Source organism: Caloenas nicobarica, chromosome 16 (genome assembly GCF_036013445.1).
Source record: "Caloenas nicobarica isolate bCalNic1 chromosome 16, bCalNic1.hap1, whole genome shotgun sequence".
Classification (NCBI taxonomy): domain Eukaryota; kingdom Metazoa; phylum Chordata; class Aves; order Columbiformes; family Columbidae; genus Caloenas; species Caloenas nicobarica.
In genome coordinates, this window is record NC_088260.1 from 839126 (window position 1) to 854218 (window position 15093).

Genomic DNA, 15093 nt, shown 5'->3' on the forward strand with positions numbered 1-15093 from the left:
GGGCTGAAAACCCTCCTTCACCAACAACAGCTCAGTCAGTGATGATGACTTCCAAGGCTTGTAATTCTTGGCTTACAGGGACTACAGACTCAGGGAAGTATCATTAAAAATGAATCATGCTGCCCTCCTGGGGATGTGCTGGATTCCCGGGATGCACATTAATGTGAATCCATCACCCCTCCCTTGCTGCAGAAGGCCGGTAAGTCAACAGTGCCATGCAAGAATGAATTTCAAAGAGGAACATATATATGTGCCTATTCATAAAGAGACTTTCTGTGTGTGTCTGTGAGAGGCAGACCCGCCGTTGCACCAACAAGCTGATGCTCTTCAGGTCTTTTCCTGTCTCACCTGTGCTTTCATCTGGACTTCGATGCAGACTTTTGGGGCCATCTTTATTCCCTTCATTCATGAGACAAATCCTCCCGTTTCAACAGTCATCCCCTTGGTTTCGATAAGTCTGTTGACAGTGTAATGAGAAAGCATGCTTATCTTTGCTTGGAAACAGTGTGCCTCGGTTTCCCTACCTGTAAAATGGGCACAGAACCATTCCTTCGAGATTAGCTGCATGTCCTGACTTACTCATTCTGTAAATTGCTTTGAGATCCTAGGCTGATGGGGAGATAAGGGAAAATTATTGCTGTTTGTGCTCTTGATTAGATAATCATCTGCTTAATTTCCTGTGAGTTCAATGAGACTTCTCAGGGCACCTAAGAATTATGCTAAACTGTGGTTTAAGAAGTGACATCATCACTGTGCTGTCTGACAAAATAGAGGGTAACCATGGGTAACTAACAAAAAATGTGGCTTTAGGCTGCCTGCTGTGCCCTTCCACGAGGCGCTTCCCGCGGCGGAGCGAGGCGGGGGTCCCGGGGCTGCCCGCTCCCCTGCGCTGCGGGCGGGACGCTCCGGCGCTCCAGCATCTCTGGGCCCAGGAGCGGGGCGCAGTCCTGCTGCCAAGGGAGGAGAACCCACTGCGAACGTACTTGCTAAGCACAGTAGTGCTCTGTTAGAACAATATACTACTGCGTGTTTTCCTCTTGAAAACAAAAGGTTAAATTCTTCCTTAGAGCTTTTGGGTTTCCTCTTTCCACCTACATGCCTTTTGTCTCACTGCTGCTGGGTACAGTTTTAAAAGGTGCATTTTTATTTATTTTTAATGCTCTGAAGATGTCACCTTTCAGGCCAGAATAGACAGAGTTGAACTCCTGTGTTCTGAACTGCTGGTCATTGCTTGACCGCTATCTGAAATCTGTAGAGTGATATCAGCTCACTGCTGTACCCCAGCTAATAAATCTAATAAATCTGTGCTATTTCTTGCTAAAAATTTCCTGTCCTATTTGACAAAATGGTAGAAACAAATGATTTTTTTTTTCCCCACCTTAAATAGGGAGTAGCAACATTGGGGTGATCCCCATTTGGAAGAGGCTTTGCTCATGTCTAGGACAGTTGGTATCATTAATGTCACAGCAGTAGTGGGACATTGGGAAGGAGTCAGACTGCCCAAACTTGCTGCTTCCCACTCCCTCGGGGTCCAGGAGGAAAATCCTGGCCAACAGTTAATCCACTTCCCTTTTATTGCTCCAACAAAAAGAAAAGGATCCTTATCTCTCAAAACTAGAAGTGTAATGGGAAGCAAACAGGGGCCTTCCCCTTCCTTCTACTTATCATTTCTTTGTCCCTCTAAATTTATCTCTGTTCCCGGACCTTAACCTCCTGCTCCAAGGGCAGGACAGGGCTGGCTGATAAGCTGTCTCTGAACCCACTGGTATTGAAGCAATTATTCAGCAGCTGCAGCCCTTTGCAGCTGAGCAGAGATTACCATCTCTAGCCCTGGGAAAACCATCCTCATGCCTCCTTAATGTACCCTGCCCTGCAGACCTTATTTATGGCACCTTCTGGCTGAATTACCAAAACAATGCAGCCCTGGGATCTTTACTGCTTGCTCTTTGGATTCTGTCAAGGTAATTTTTTTTTTCCTTGCCTATCTGCAACTGCTTATGCTTAATCCTGTCCATGGATAGCAACACTCCCACTTGCTGCAGGGAGCTGCTCCTGTGTGTTTGCTGTCCTTGGAGAATGTGTGTGGTGTGACAGGGAGACCAGCACTGCCAGTAGCTGCTGTGCTACTCGTGTGCTAATATTGCCTTCGTTAATAGCTCAGATTCATAACTAATTTGCATGTGGCTGGGGAAATATTGTCTGCAATATTTCCATGGATTGTTTTTCTTAAAACAGGTCTGCCTGCAGTTTTTAGGCACAAATTGTTGCAGAAAGTAGATTTTACACTTCAAGTCCTGCAAGCGCAAGTAGCCCAGAATTGTGATCAGTCAGTCCACAAGACCCCAGGTGCAACCTCAAGTATTTATAGTCACCTTTGATTTTGAGTTGAAGAAGTCTATAAGAATTGTGAAATTGTCACCAATTTCAAGCACTGAATTCAGGGAAATTTTGATGCACAGTCCAGAAGTTAAAAAGCGAAATGAGGGACAACTTTTGGGGTATTTTTTTCAGTATGTGTTTACTGGTACTGTCTCAATAGCCACCACCATGGATACACTCAGATGAAAAATAAGAGAACTCGCAATAGCTCTTTTCACTTCTTCTGTGAATTGATGCTCGGTTACCCAGCATGTGAGACGGGTGCAGTAATACAGCAACCTGCTGCACTCCAGCTCTCCCTCCTGTGACCGCATGGCGTTAAGTACCTCTTACCTCTCTACGCTTCATCATGTTTGATTTACTTTGCAATTTTGTTATCAAGCTGTTGGGATGGGAAGGAGGCAATGAGAAGTTAGAGGAGCTTCACATGCTGAAAAAGACAAAAATCACTTCTCCAAGACTTTCAAGGTGAGAGTTTCCTCTGCTTGCAGGGGGGGGAAAGCCCTATAGGATTAGAAAACATTTCTGCAGTGAGATTAAAAAAGTAAATAAATTCAGCAGAGAGTCAAAAAGCCTCCCAAAATTATTCAAACCAAAGCCCCCAGTGGTAGCAACGGCAGCGCTGCTGGCAAGGTACAACTGACACAGAGGAAAAATGGTTTTGCAACTTTTTTTTTTTTTTTAAATCTGAAAAAGCAGCAGTTGAAAGACCTTAAATCAGCAACTGAGCTTCTGCTTTCATTGACACCTGGCCCGACCCAGAGCTGAGCCTCTGTGCTGCTCCCTTGGACACACGTGTGGAGCGTGGAGGGGCTTGTGCTGGGGCGGGAGGGACGGGGACATCAGGCCTTCTTCCTGAGTTATGGATTTAGCAATAAACGATAACCATTTCCCCTTTACATAAGCAACAGTAGGGGAAACAAAACAAAACCTTTGCCTCATTTCCTGTTGTGTTTTGAGGTTTTTTTTTCACCAACACTGAAAACCACAGTTCATTATGGGAAGTTTTAGTGGTCTGTATATGTCAGTGTTTTAAATCAGTATTTTGCATCAGCAAATGAGACACTTTTCCCTTGAAGCAGGAGGGGAATTTCACTCTTCTAAGTATGTTTCGTTTGAGAAATTGTGTATTCACACTTCTTGTCAAGTTTCATATTTATAAGCATCGTGAAAAGCTACATGAACAAAACCAAAAGTGTTTTGAATGGTTTTCCTTCAAGTTCAATGAATAACACTTTACGATTAACCTGCCTGCCTGCCAGGGGCTGGGGAGTGTGGCAGTCGCTGGTCCGTTGTCAGCTTGGTTTTGTGTCACAGCCTCTTTGCAGATATTAGTTTTCATCAATGCGCTTGTTCTGGAGAGAGTTACGGGCTTGAGATGCTGGTAAATTTTGATGAAGATCATAGGCTTATGTTTTATACCATCTAGGATGCTGGGATGGCATTGAACAAGGTGCTGTGCAAATACAGGGGTAACGGTGCCTCCTCAAAATGCCAGCAGAGGACTGGAAAGATGGTCCTTTTATTTTTTAGCTTGTGGGTGGGCCATGCAGATGTGGAGGTCTCCATTTGTTATTTCCTCCCTTGGATTTCCTACATTCCAGGGTTTCTCAGCTGGGTTGGCCAAAGCCAGCAGTGAGCTGACAGCGGCACGGCCGGCACATCTCCAGCACGCGGGGAGGAACACGTCTCCTTTGTCTCCCAGCTGGCTGCAGCTCCTGGTGCCACCTTCATGTGCCTGATCCCTCTGAAGTTACTGCTGGGGAGTGCAGACGAGGAAAGGGAGCAAAGTGGAGAAGGCAGAGCATCTCTCCGGGCCTGCTGGCTTTAACACTGCTCCTCTCAGCACACAGACGCTTCTCTTTTTCCAAAATCCTCCTCCTGGAGTAGGAGTTGTTAGTCTTGATAGAAACCACAGAAGTAGTTGGTGGCAGCCCTGCTTAGTGCCTCTTAATCCAATGAACTGGTGCTTACTTTAAAAAAAAAACCAACAGAATAGATTAATTCATTCTAGCTTTATTTTTTGCATAGGGACATTAGGGCTAAGCCAACAAATTCGAATCAGATCTCTCCTTCAGCCTGAGGTGAAGAGAAATGTAGGTGCTCCTGTAATACAATATGGATAAATTAATGTTTTGGAGGGAAAAAAGCTCCACTCTTCATTATATCTGTATTTAACATTTAAGTGTTTAAGGAGAGGTGGTTATTATGGCAGCTTTACCTGCCTAGCCCTCTTTATCTCCAGATAATATATTCTAATTTGCCTGTTCCAAATGGAGGTACAGGAATTTCCCAGAGCTGCAACTAATTTTCTTGCAGGAATAAGGAGTGCACTGCTAAGGATACCTGCTCTGTCACTGAGGTTCTGGCAGCTGCGATGCTCAGCACCTCTGGCGGCTTTTCGTGTGCGATGCTCCAGCCATCAATATGTGATGGGCTGTTCTTTGCAGCTGCACCGTGTCCCTTCTCACATCAAGCATGATGTCAGAAAAAGCTGTCCCTGGGTCAAAGCCGCAGTCCAGAACTGGACATTATTTGAAGATGCTGGAAGTGGGTGTGTGTCCCCATCTCTGCTCTCTGGAGGAGCAGGCGATGGGGTGGGGCGGCTTTGCCGCCGTTCCTGCTTCTCTGTGGATGCTGTGCCAGCCCCCAGGGAACGTGCTCTGCTGCCGTGGGCCTGGGCTGTGGGTTAAGTGTTCCAAAATAAGGGAGGCATAAAACAAACAGTCTGAGTGTTTCCATGCGCCACCGAGATCCATTAATTCAGTGACGTAGAGAGGGCTGTACTTCGGCACCCTCCCCACCTCCTCCAGCTGCTCGCAAAAGGGATTAGCAGGGGATTTAATTAATAAGCATGGTGACTTTCTTCCTTTTTTTTTTTTTCTCCTCTAATTTTTAGCACAGCATGCCCTACCTGGGCATTGCCCTGTATGGCATTCAGGCTAATGTCTTCTCACCTGGGCACAGGGGAAGCCCTGTCTAACTGTGGCATGCAAAGGTTTGAATATATGGTCCAACAATCCTGTTTCCCCTTCTAAAATGGCTGTGGTCGGTATATATGAGAGGAAGACAACAGGCTGTAGGAAGGAGGATGGCAAGGTCACACTGTCAGACTTGTGCTGCCTATGATATTTTTCTTTGATCCATTTGCTTTAAAAGGGAATGATGTAAAAATCATTGTCTAACGACCATTGAAGATACAATGGGCTAACGAGCCTTGCAAGTTTTTTCAGTTGAAACTTGTAACGTCCTTGGGTTTTGTGCCAGATAACATGTCGCTATGTCGTGCGCTGCCAAGGAATCCGAGTACTCCAAGTGCAGGGACGCTGAGGATGCCACACAGAAGGCTCTGCATGCTTGCTGTGTTTTTCCATAGCAACAAATACGCCTGATTACAGCACATTCATATGCTCTATATAATGAGTATCCCATAGGAAATTTCTCACTGTGCATCCTGCATCATAATTAGCAATAGAACCCGGGCAACTGAAATGAATTCCCCAGGCGCGGGACGTGGGAGGAGGCGAGGGGAGGACGAACAGGCGGCTCTGCCCAGCGTCCTGCTCCAGCGCTTGCTGCTCAACTTCACACCTAATTCTGAAATATTTGTGCTGTTTTCCTGGTAGTGTTTGTGTGTGTATGAGTGAGGAGAGGTGGGTTTGAGGTTTTTCTTTTTTTCTTCTTGAAAACAAGCAACCAAAACAAAAAACCCAAACCAAACAAACCCCAAGCAACAACAAACAAAAAAGCCAAACAAACCCACCCAAACCGACCCAACGTTTTCCTTTCCTAGCCTAATTTTTCTTCTGCTCCTCTCTGGCAGGGAGAAATTGAAACCAGCAGCATTTAGACGCCAGTTCCATAGGCAAAGCCTGTTCCTCCTGGGGGTTTCTGCCGTGGCCTGGTCCAATTGGTACTGATGTATCACTTATGATGTTCTTAACTACTTCAGACAAATTCAGCGGGGCTCTAATGAAAAACTAAAATACACAGGTATACTTTCACCCAGGCAAATTTAATAAAGGTTTTTATTCACCTGACAAATCTAATCAGGTTTCACCAAATAAGGCAACATTCAGCCTCAAGGCTGGGACTTCACTGCATATGCTGTGGATACATCTTCCAAGTTCAGAAGACTTGGGTTTTCTGTCTGGTGCTGAGTTCACAATGAAGTGTTACCAGCAGGTCAGAAGCTGTTTTCCAGCACAGCAATTGTGTTAGGTATTCATATGGTTCAGTCCGTGATGATAGCTATTAAAGTATCTACTTATTTTCATCATCAGCACTGCATTAAGCTGTTTTTTTTCTTATATGACAAGATCTTTTCAGGTTCAGATAATGAAATTATCTTTTTTTTCTCCATTAACCTGTGTCACTTCTATTTATGAACAAATGCTGCCCTTGACCACAGTCTGACCCAAGACCATAGGTTTTCACTGAGCCTCCAAGGACAGAGCTTGGTCACTATTGGTGAGCACAACCTCAAACGGGAGGCACAAATATGTGCTATATCTATGCTATGTGTATAGACTGTTTAATATTTATTATGCTTTTCTAGTTAAAACCAACTGGCTTAGTACCAAGAGGTAATTTTCTGAGGTCTTGATGAGCTCTCAGGCAGCGGCATGCTGGGAGTGGTGCAGAGGAGGGTTTTCCATGCTGAGCTTTATCACATTACATCACCTGCTGGTGCAGGGCGATGTGGGAGTGCATCAGGTGCCCAAGTGTAGGTGTCTTGTAACGTTTCAGGTTCCATAGAGCATTTGAGACACAGCCATAGAGCTGGCATCTCGGACACAGACCTGTGCCCCTTGCAGCAGGAGCAGCTGGATGGCAAAGTGGCAATAGATGCTTGTCAGGAGTTCAAACTGTTCCCCTGTGTATCGAAACAACTGGTTATGCAATGAAAGGGCTAATTTAGTTTCCTAGAGATTGAGCTCACTTTAGACATGGTAATTTATATTTCAGTGAAATTATTTAGGATGGGCTCACAGAAGTTTGCAAGGCTTCTAGTTCTTCCTTTCTGTATTTAAAAAAAAAAAAAAAGGCAAACTGCACGCTGCCAAATTGAACTGCATTACGGTCATGTAATGACTCTTAGTGATGCTGTTAATGCATTGTGGAGGTATGATGTTTCAGACCGTTGCTATCAAACAATGCAGTGTGCGTACATGTGAAGCAATCGCTGAGACTTGATTAATCTTTGGTTTTTTTAGTGTTTTTTTTGTTTGTTTATTTGGTTGTTTTTTAATCTCTCCCCCCTGCTCAGACACAAACTGGGTTTGGATTTGTGGCATGCAGAGGGTGGCCTGCAACTAACCTTTGCAATGACATAAAGGTTGCTGTGGCCACTTTATTTCTTCACAGGTGCTTGTGTGCACACAGAGCTCACTTGCAGGTTGCTGTTGTTACTGAGCCTGGAGGATTCAGGGCTGGAGATCAGGGAGGAAAACTCAGCCTTATTATGGTTCTCATGACAGTTATCATCTTGGGAATGACTGATTCCCACGGCTGTGCAAAGTAAAAAAAGCAGTGCAGGTTTCTGGGACCAACATTGCAAATGCTACGGTAAATTAACAGAATGTTTCATTTGCTATCAACTGGGTCTTTTAACTTGGAGCGACTTTGCTGACTATCACCAGTCCTATCGCAACAAGCACATCACTTTGTTCCCACGTTCCCCACTTTGGAAGAAGCAAAAATGAAGAAAATCTCTTTTCTCCTTTCCAGGCCTGTGTGCCAACATTTGCACTAGTCCCACAGCTCTGCAGCATTAGTTAAATCATTGGATGATGCTCTATGAACCGAAGTGGCTAAAATGCCCCGTTACAACCTTCAGATTAAGTGCTGCTCATCAAACCCCTGTGGCGGCAGCTGGACAAGCAGCCTGGCAGCTGCCCAAAGGCCCAGGGGGCACTTGCAGGGCACCAAATGCCATTTGTGCTCTGTGTCCAAATGCTCTGGCTGCATAAAGCCCCATTTTGCAGCACCTGCCCCTGAGGAAGCATTATTTGGTCTCGGGACGGGGGGCTGTAGCAGTTCCTATGCTGTTTGCTCCCACTGTTACCTGCTTTCTCGCCAAGGTGGCCAGGTTGGGTAGAAGTGAGTGTTCATCAGGAGGGGGTGTTGCAGAAAGCACTAATGTCTTGTTTGGCAGAGGGTGAGAAAACATGATTTTTAGACTTGTCTTGTTTCTTCCTGCCTACAGATTCTCATGGCAAGGGACAGATTAGTAAATGGCTGTCACATGGAGGAGAAGAGTGATTTTTACCCTTAGGTTTCCCCTTGCAGGGGCCAGCAGGCTCCCTGCCGCTTGACTTCGAACCCTGCTGTGATTTGTTGTAACTAAGGGTATGCAGCTCCAAAAGTTCCTCTCTCCACAGTCCTATGAAGCTGCAAGTGAATTTTATACATTTTCAGGGTATTTTCTTGATTATGGACAATGAAAAGGCCATTCCTGTTGGCTGCCACCCTTCCTGCCAAAGATCTGGGCAGTGACTGGGACGGGTCCTCAGGGGCAGTTCCAGGTTCGTGCTGCAATGTGATCTGCTGAACTTGAAGTGACCGAGGGATTGTCGTCCTAAGTACTCCCTGGGTTTGGTTTTCTTTGGGAGTCAGGTGGTGGCGTTCTTAATAAAGCATGGCTAAGGCAGGGTGTTAAAGTGGCATTCTGTGTTGGTTTAGGGTGACTGGGTTGACAGACCGTATCCTCCAGCACTTACTGCAATGTTTATCGGGGCAGCAGAGCAGGTTTTAAAAGTGTCTACGCGGAAATAAGTTTGGTGCAGCAAGAATAGATCAGAGCAGGAAAAGAGAGATGAGTAAGGAGGAGGGGATGGGAAATAGACTGATGTGGAGGGAGGAAAAGGAATGTGTAAAATAGACATAGGAACAAGTAGATCAAAGTAGTCCAGCAGGAAGAGGAGAAAGAGCAAACTAGTTATTGCATGAAAAAAATATCGTTGTAGATGAGACATGAAGGGAATGACAGGAGGAAAGGAACAGAGATTGAGGGTAAAAAGAAACATTTTTCCTCTTAGTAAAGAATAGAAGAAGAGTAATAAAGGCTAGGAGTTGGAGGCAAAAGGGAATTAGATGAAGAGGAGGAAGGCTGGAAATAAAGATATACTGAAATGGTGTCTGAATGACCCCAGGGAAAGAGCAGCAGCTTGGAGATATATCTTGAAATTTACTTTGGATCGCACATCAGGAGGCTCAGCTCAGGCAGGAGCTCTTTTTTCTTTGGGGAAGAGCAACCCATGTCTGCAATAACATCAGGGGGGTGTTGATGCAGGTGGGGGCTGCAGGAGCGAGTGTGTGGCTGGAGCCCTGGAAGGGGAATCTGAGTCTTGTTTGAGGTAAAGAAAAAGAGTCCAGGGCAGCACAGCCAAGCTGCTGTAGTTCAGTGAACCGGGCAGTGTCTGACATTGCCCTTAAATCCCAGCCTTGTGATGAGTTTGCTGGGTCAGGGCGGCTGACAGCGGAGCAGCAGCTGCCGCACAGCGCCCTGCGGGATGCGCCCGGCCGCCTGCTCTTCGGAGGCAGAGTCGTGGGAATAGAAGGTTGAAAATAACCCTTGGAAAATACCTCGAGGAGAAAGTAGATTAACCTACCTTTGCACTCCCCTACCTGCACATACTTGGACAGTTTTGGTGCCTTAGCCCACAGGCTCCTGCTTGCATAGGTGACCCAAATACCCCTTTGAGAGGGTCAGAAATAAATCAGTAGGGAGAAGGAAAAAGGAGGAGGTTGGGAAGGCAGGCAAGCAGGGAGAAAGATGAGTGCTGCAGTGACAGGGCAGGGTAGAGGAGCATGGACAAGCAGACAAATGCATTTTTGCTTGGTGACCTTCCCTTCGAAGGAGGCACTTGTTCCTGTTTGGGGGTCAGGCTGTTGAAGGCTCCATGTGTGCTTGGGTAAAGCCCTTTTAACCCCCTCTCCTGGCCCTCTGGTCTGTTGCAGAGCCCCGGCGGAGCGGGAAGCCTCCGGCTGGGTGCGCAGTCCCGGCTGTCCCGGGGAGCGGGGCGGCAGTTCTGCCCTTGCGGTGTGTTTCAGCTACCACAGAGTTTCGGATCCAGCCCCCAGAGCCCTCTCCGCTTGCCGAGAGGGGCAGCCGGCATCCTGCCAGCTGTCCCTGAGCAAACAGCGCTGGGCCAAGGGCACTGCTGATGAAGCTGATTAAAAAGACGTCCTCCCAGCATCTGCTTGCCATCTTGCACCTGTTTTTTACAACCTGGTTTCATTTTTAAAGTTTGACTGTTTCTTTGTGAGATTCACAAACCAGCAAAAACTATTACACTCTACTTGTACTGACATTTCAGCTAGAAATCCCAAAGTGTTTGAGGAACAAAAGCAAGAGTCTTGTGGGAAGCCGATGCCAAGTCTGGGTACATCACTCCAACTTCAAACCATGTCTGCCACTACACTGCCTGGAGCTGTAGCGATGAGAAAGTTGTGTGATTTATGTTCCTGTTGTGGCCGCCTTGCATTTAGTGGGGTTTGCTCTGAGCCAGACAGCTCAGTTGAAAAGCAGAGTTTATCTGTGGCTGAGACTCGCGTGTGGGCAACTGGTACCAGTTCAGTATGAGCGAAAACTCACCCGGACTGTGCAGTAAGGAGAGGCCTGAGGAGCCTTCCCTGGGGCTTTCATACATACTCAATTCTAGGGGAGTCCTGCTCGGTGCTGCCTGCTCAGGGTGGCCCCAGCCTGCCCCATTGGTAGCTGGAGATGCTCTCCATGGTGTCCATTTCCTGGGGCTCATGGGACAGACGTGTCCCCCATTCATTACCTTTGGTGCCCATAGATTGGTGGGCCAGCTTGCTTCCTCCCCAGCTGTAACCAGCATTGTTAGGGTTTTGGCTCTAACAATCTTCATGTGAAGCTCTAATGGATATCCACACAGATAACATGCTAATTTATTAGTTCAGCTCAACTGGGCTGCAGGATAAAAAATGATTGCGGAAGACTTTTAATAAAATTCAAAGGGATTTTATAGGTCTCAAGCCACTTTTGAAATGCAGAAAAAAGCCAAGGGTATTACTTTGTTAACCCACATAATACTATCCTGCCTAATGAGGTCTGGAGCTAATCTTTAGTGCTTTGCCCTGGGATCAGAGTTATTGGAGCAGGTAAACATCGCTAAGTACCACACTGCATCTCTCAGTTCTGGTTGCATTGTCACTGGGACTTTCTGTTCCTTCCCTTTTATGAAGTTTTCATAAAGTGCTCAGAATAGAGATGATGATGTAAAAACAAAGAGCTGGCTTCCTGTAGCGACCTGCATGCAATAACCTCCTTTTTCCTCCCTGCTGCTGGGGTCTAGGCAGCCAAGGCCAGCACGGCGTGGTGGCCAGGGCGGGGGCACAGGGCTTGATTGTCAGATTTGCTTCTCCAAAGGGATGCAGAGAGATCAGCCCGTGAGAGCACACTGCTTAGCTGTGAAATTCATGCTGCAAGCTCAGTTTAGGCGCTGTATTTCTTTTTCATGGCAACTTCACCTTTCTTACTCATTTCTGCAAAGATATTTTAAGGGCTTTGAGATGCAGAAGAGGGGCTATATAAATAAGGATAGAAATGGCCTGCCTAATTCTGTTTAGGAGAGAGCAAAATCTTCTAACACGTGGAAGGAATGTTTATTCTCCCGTTTTATTTTTTTTTTCTGTTAGAGACAATCAGTGCAGTTTGACAGTTACTGTTAAAGAGGACAGAAAACACAGACTGAGACTACCAGTTATTATAAACTGGTAACCCGACCTGATTCAGTGAAGATATGCTCATCTACACCATCTTAAAACCTCCTTCCCATTTGAGAAGCCGTAATAAACCTTGTCCCTGTCAGTATTTCAGCTCAGACCTTGCCACTAAAACCAAGCAAAGCATTGAAAAAGTCTTTCTTGTTAACGGTTCCTCTAGCTGCTTGTGCAGTTCCCTCCACCCCTGGATAGGTTGTGATGAAGCTTGTTTTGGAACAGAGCTAAAAACAAGGCAGTTGAACCCAAGTTCCTTGAATGGCTCAGAGAAGCTTATCTGGGTTTCCAGAAAGTTACACCATTTCACAGTAGGCTCCACTTTGCTGGTTTCACAATGTGTACAATGCTATAACCAACAAGAATGCAAAACTAGATGAGTGGAGAGTTCATCATCGCACTTACTAGTTCAATACAGCAGCATGTGTCCTGTGTTCAGGGCAAGTTTGTTAAGATTTCAAGAATTATGACATTACTAATTTTTTCCTGTGTAAACAGTGCTTGTCACAGTAATCAGCAAAAAAATGGTTGCATTTGTGGTTTGGACGCTGGAGACAGTTTTGTTGCACCAAGTGGCCTAGCCATTCACTTTGGTCCCATTACTCAGTGATTATAGTGTGACCTTGGGAATATGAGCCGCAGTCAAAGCAGAGGAGGTTAAGGTGACCACTTACCAGGAAAACGTCGCTTTCAGGGTATAATCTGTTTACAAGCATTTAATTGCAGTAAATGAGCCAGGCAGAAGGTAAGGAAGATCTGAAACACAGAGGAATAATGAATTGACTCATGTTTGTTTAAGCGTTTGTGCCTTCTGAAGCTGGGTTTAGCCCGAGGATGCAAGGGGATTAAGGCATGTTTGCAAAGCCCCTTTTCTGCTTCTGCATCCCACTTTTTCCCCTGTAATGCCAAACTCTCTATCCCCTTCCAGGGGAGTCAATGCACTTCTACAACATTTCCTTTGCTTGGAATATTCTTGCCTGTGATCTGCACTGTTCAGTCCTGTACATCTCAGTCGCTCTCCCAGCCTATTCCTTGTGTCTCAGTAAGTGCTGCTCTTTCTATCGGGTTTCTCTTCTCCCACCTTCCTTTAATCTGAATGTACAATTTCTGTCTCGGTGCCTGAATTTGTAAACTGGGTTGTATCACTTCAGCCCAGCTGAAACCTGTACTTTCCAGGAGGGTTCAATTACTTAAACAAATCTCAACTGTAAATTAATTTTGAGCTAACTTCTAAAATGCTTGGCATAAAATGGATTATTTTCTTGAGTTTTCCTATTGACGAATCCCCATTTAACATTAAACTAAAATCTAAATTAGGATTTTTTTTCTTGCAAAATGTCAAAGTTTTCATTTTGAAAAATGTTGAAACAAAATGTTCTGACATTTTGGAAAAATCCATCTCCTCTCATACCAATTTCCCTTCCAAAAACCTATCATTAATTTGCTATTCATAAAAATAACCTCATCAGCAGTTGTGGGCCTGTTCCTTACAACCTGATGTCGCAGAGCTGTTCATCTCCTCTTTTTGGTTAGATTGCTCATGGGATTACGAACTTGCTTGTGTTTTTGGATTGTCCCTTGAATGAAAGCCTGGGCTGGGTGTGATAGGACATTGCAAATGGGAGAAGGCTTGCTTCGTTCAGCAGCTGTTGCAGGACGGCTGCTGGAGGCAGCGCGCCGGCCGGGAGCCCGGCGGCTGGAGCTGAGAAGGGGACTCGCCAGGTGTGGTGTTCCTGGGACTCATCCGGGACCCCGGGAGACTTTCTCCTTTAGCTTATGCTATCTCTGTACTTGGGAACGAAGCTGGGGGAACACGTAGTCATGAGATGTCCTAATCTCCCCAGTGCAGATCTGACCCCCGCTGGCATGTGCGAGTCTAACGGGCTGCAGCGCGCGGGTGAGCTGCACATGGGGTGCGTTAAACTGCCAGACCCCGGCATGCTGCTAGTTGCGCATCCTATAAAAGATGTATTGGACATATGGCCAGTGCGTGCATGGCCTCTTTGTATTCATTTATTAATCAGCTTTGGGGGCAGCTACAGTAACTACCTGTCACGGAGCCCCGAGCCCGGGTGTGTTGGATCCAGCCCTCGTTCACACGTGCCCCAGGAGTGACCGTGCTGGGCAGCCAGCGCCGGGACTGGATACGAAAGGTCAATCGTTATGGTCTGTTCCCAATGTCTGGCGTCCCAAGCATTTACCATGTCTGTCTCGAGCCGGGGATTGTTCCAGCGTCTCGAGTTAACCCAGGGTTTAGTTTAGTTCCTGTTAAAGCTCACAAAAAGATTCCCATAGGTTTCAGTTGCAACTGGACTTCCTCGTTTGCCTTTCACTTTCTGAAGAATAGATTAATCGCATGGGATTTGCAGTGGAAAACTAAGTTGTGCCAAAGAATGTAGACAGCTTTGCAAGAGCAGACATTTCAAATTACTGGGCTGCAAATGACTTGGAGCAACTTGTAAAGCTGTCTGAAATGGCAATATTTTTCCCTGTTTTGAATAGTGATTTTTCTTCAAATTAATCTGCAAATGAAAAAAAAAAAAAATCTCCCAGTGTTAAAAGGGGGTGTTATTTGGCTTGGGCTGTGGTTTCAGTGGGTTTAAGATGACCTAAGTGGAGGCTCCTGGTGGAGGGAAATTCTGTGCCCCTTTTTGTACAGGGTCTGGCTCTTGTGCTGCTCCTTTGGTGGCCACTGTGCTCAGACGGGACGCTGACCCTCAGCCTCTGTGGGCTGGTTTCCCAGTGGGGCTGGACATGGGGGAAAGCCCTTTCTGGAGCAAGGTGACTTAGATGTGTTAGCGTACATCAGCATGCTTGCCACGTGAAAAGGGTACTGCTTATAAAGGGACTTACCTGAGGAGCAGCAGGGCAGTGGGTTTCGGTGCACCTTGCCGTGCCGTGGTGGAGCAGATGCTCCTCGGGCCAGGCAGCCAGCCAGGGGTGCCCGCGCTGCTGGGCTGGCTGCGG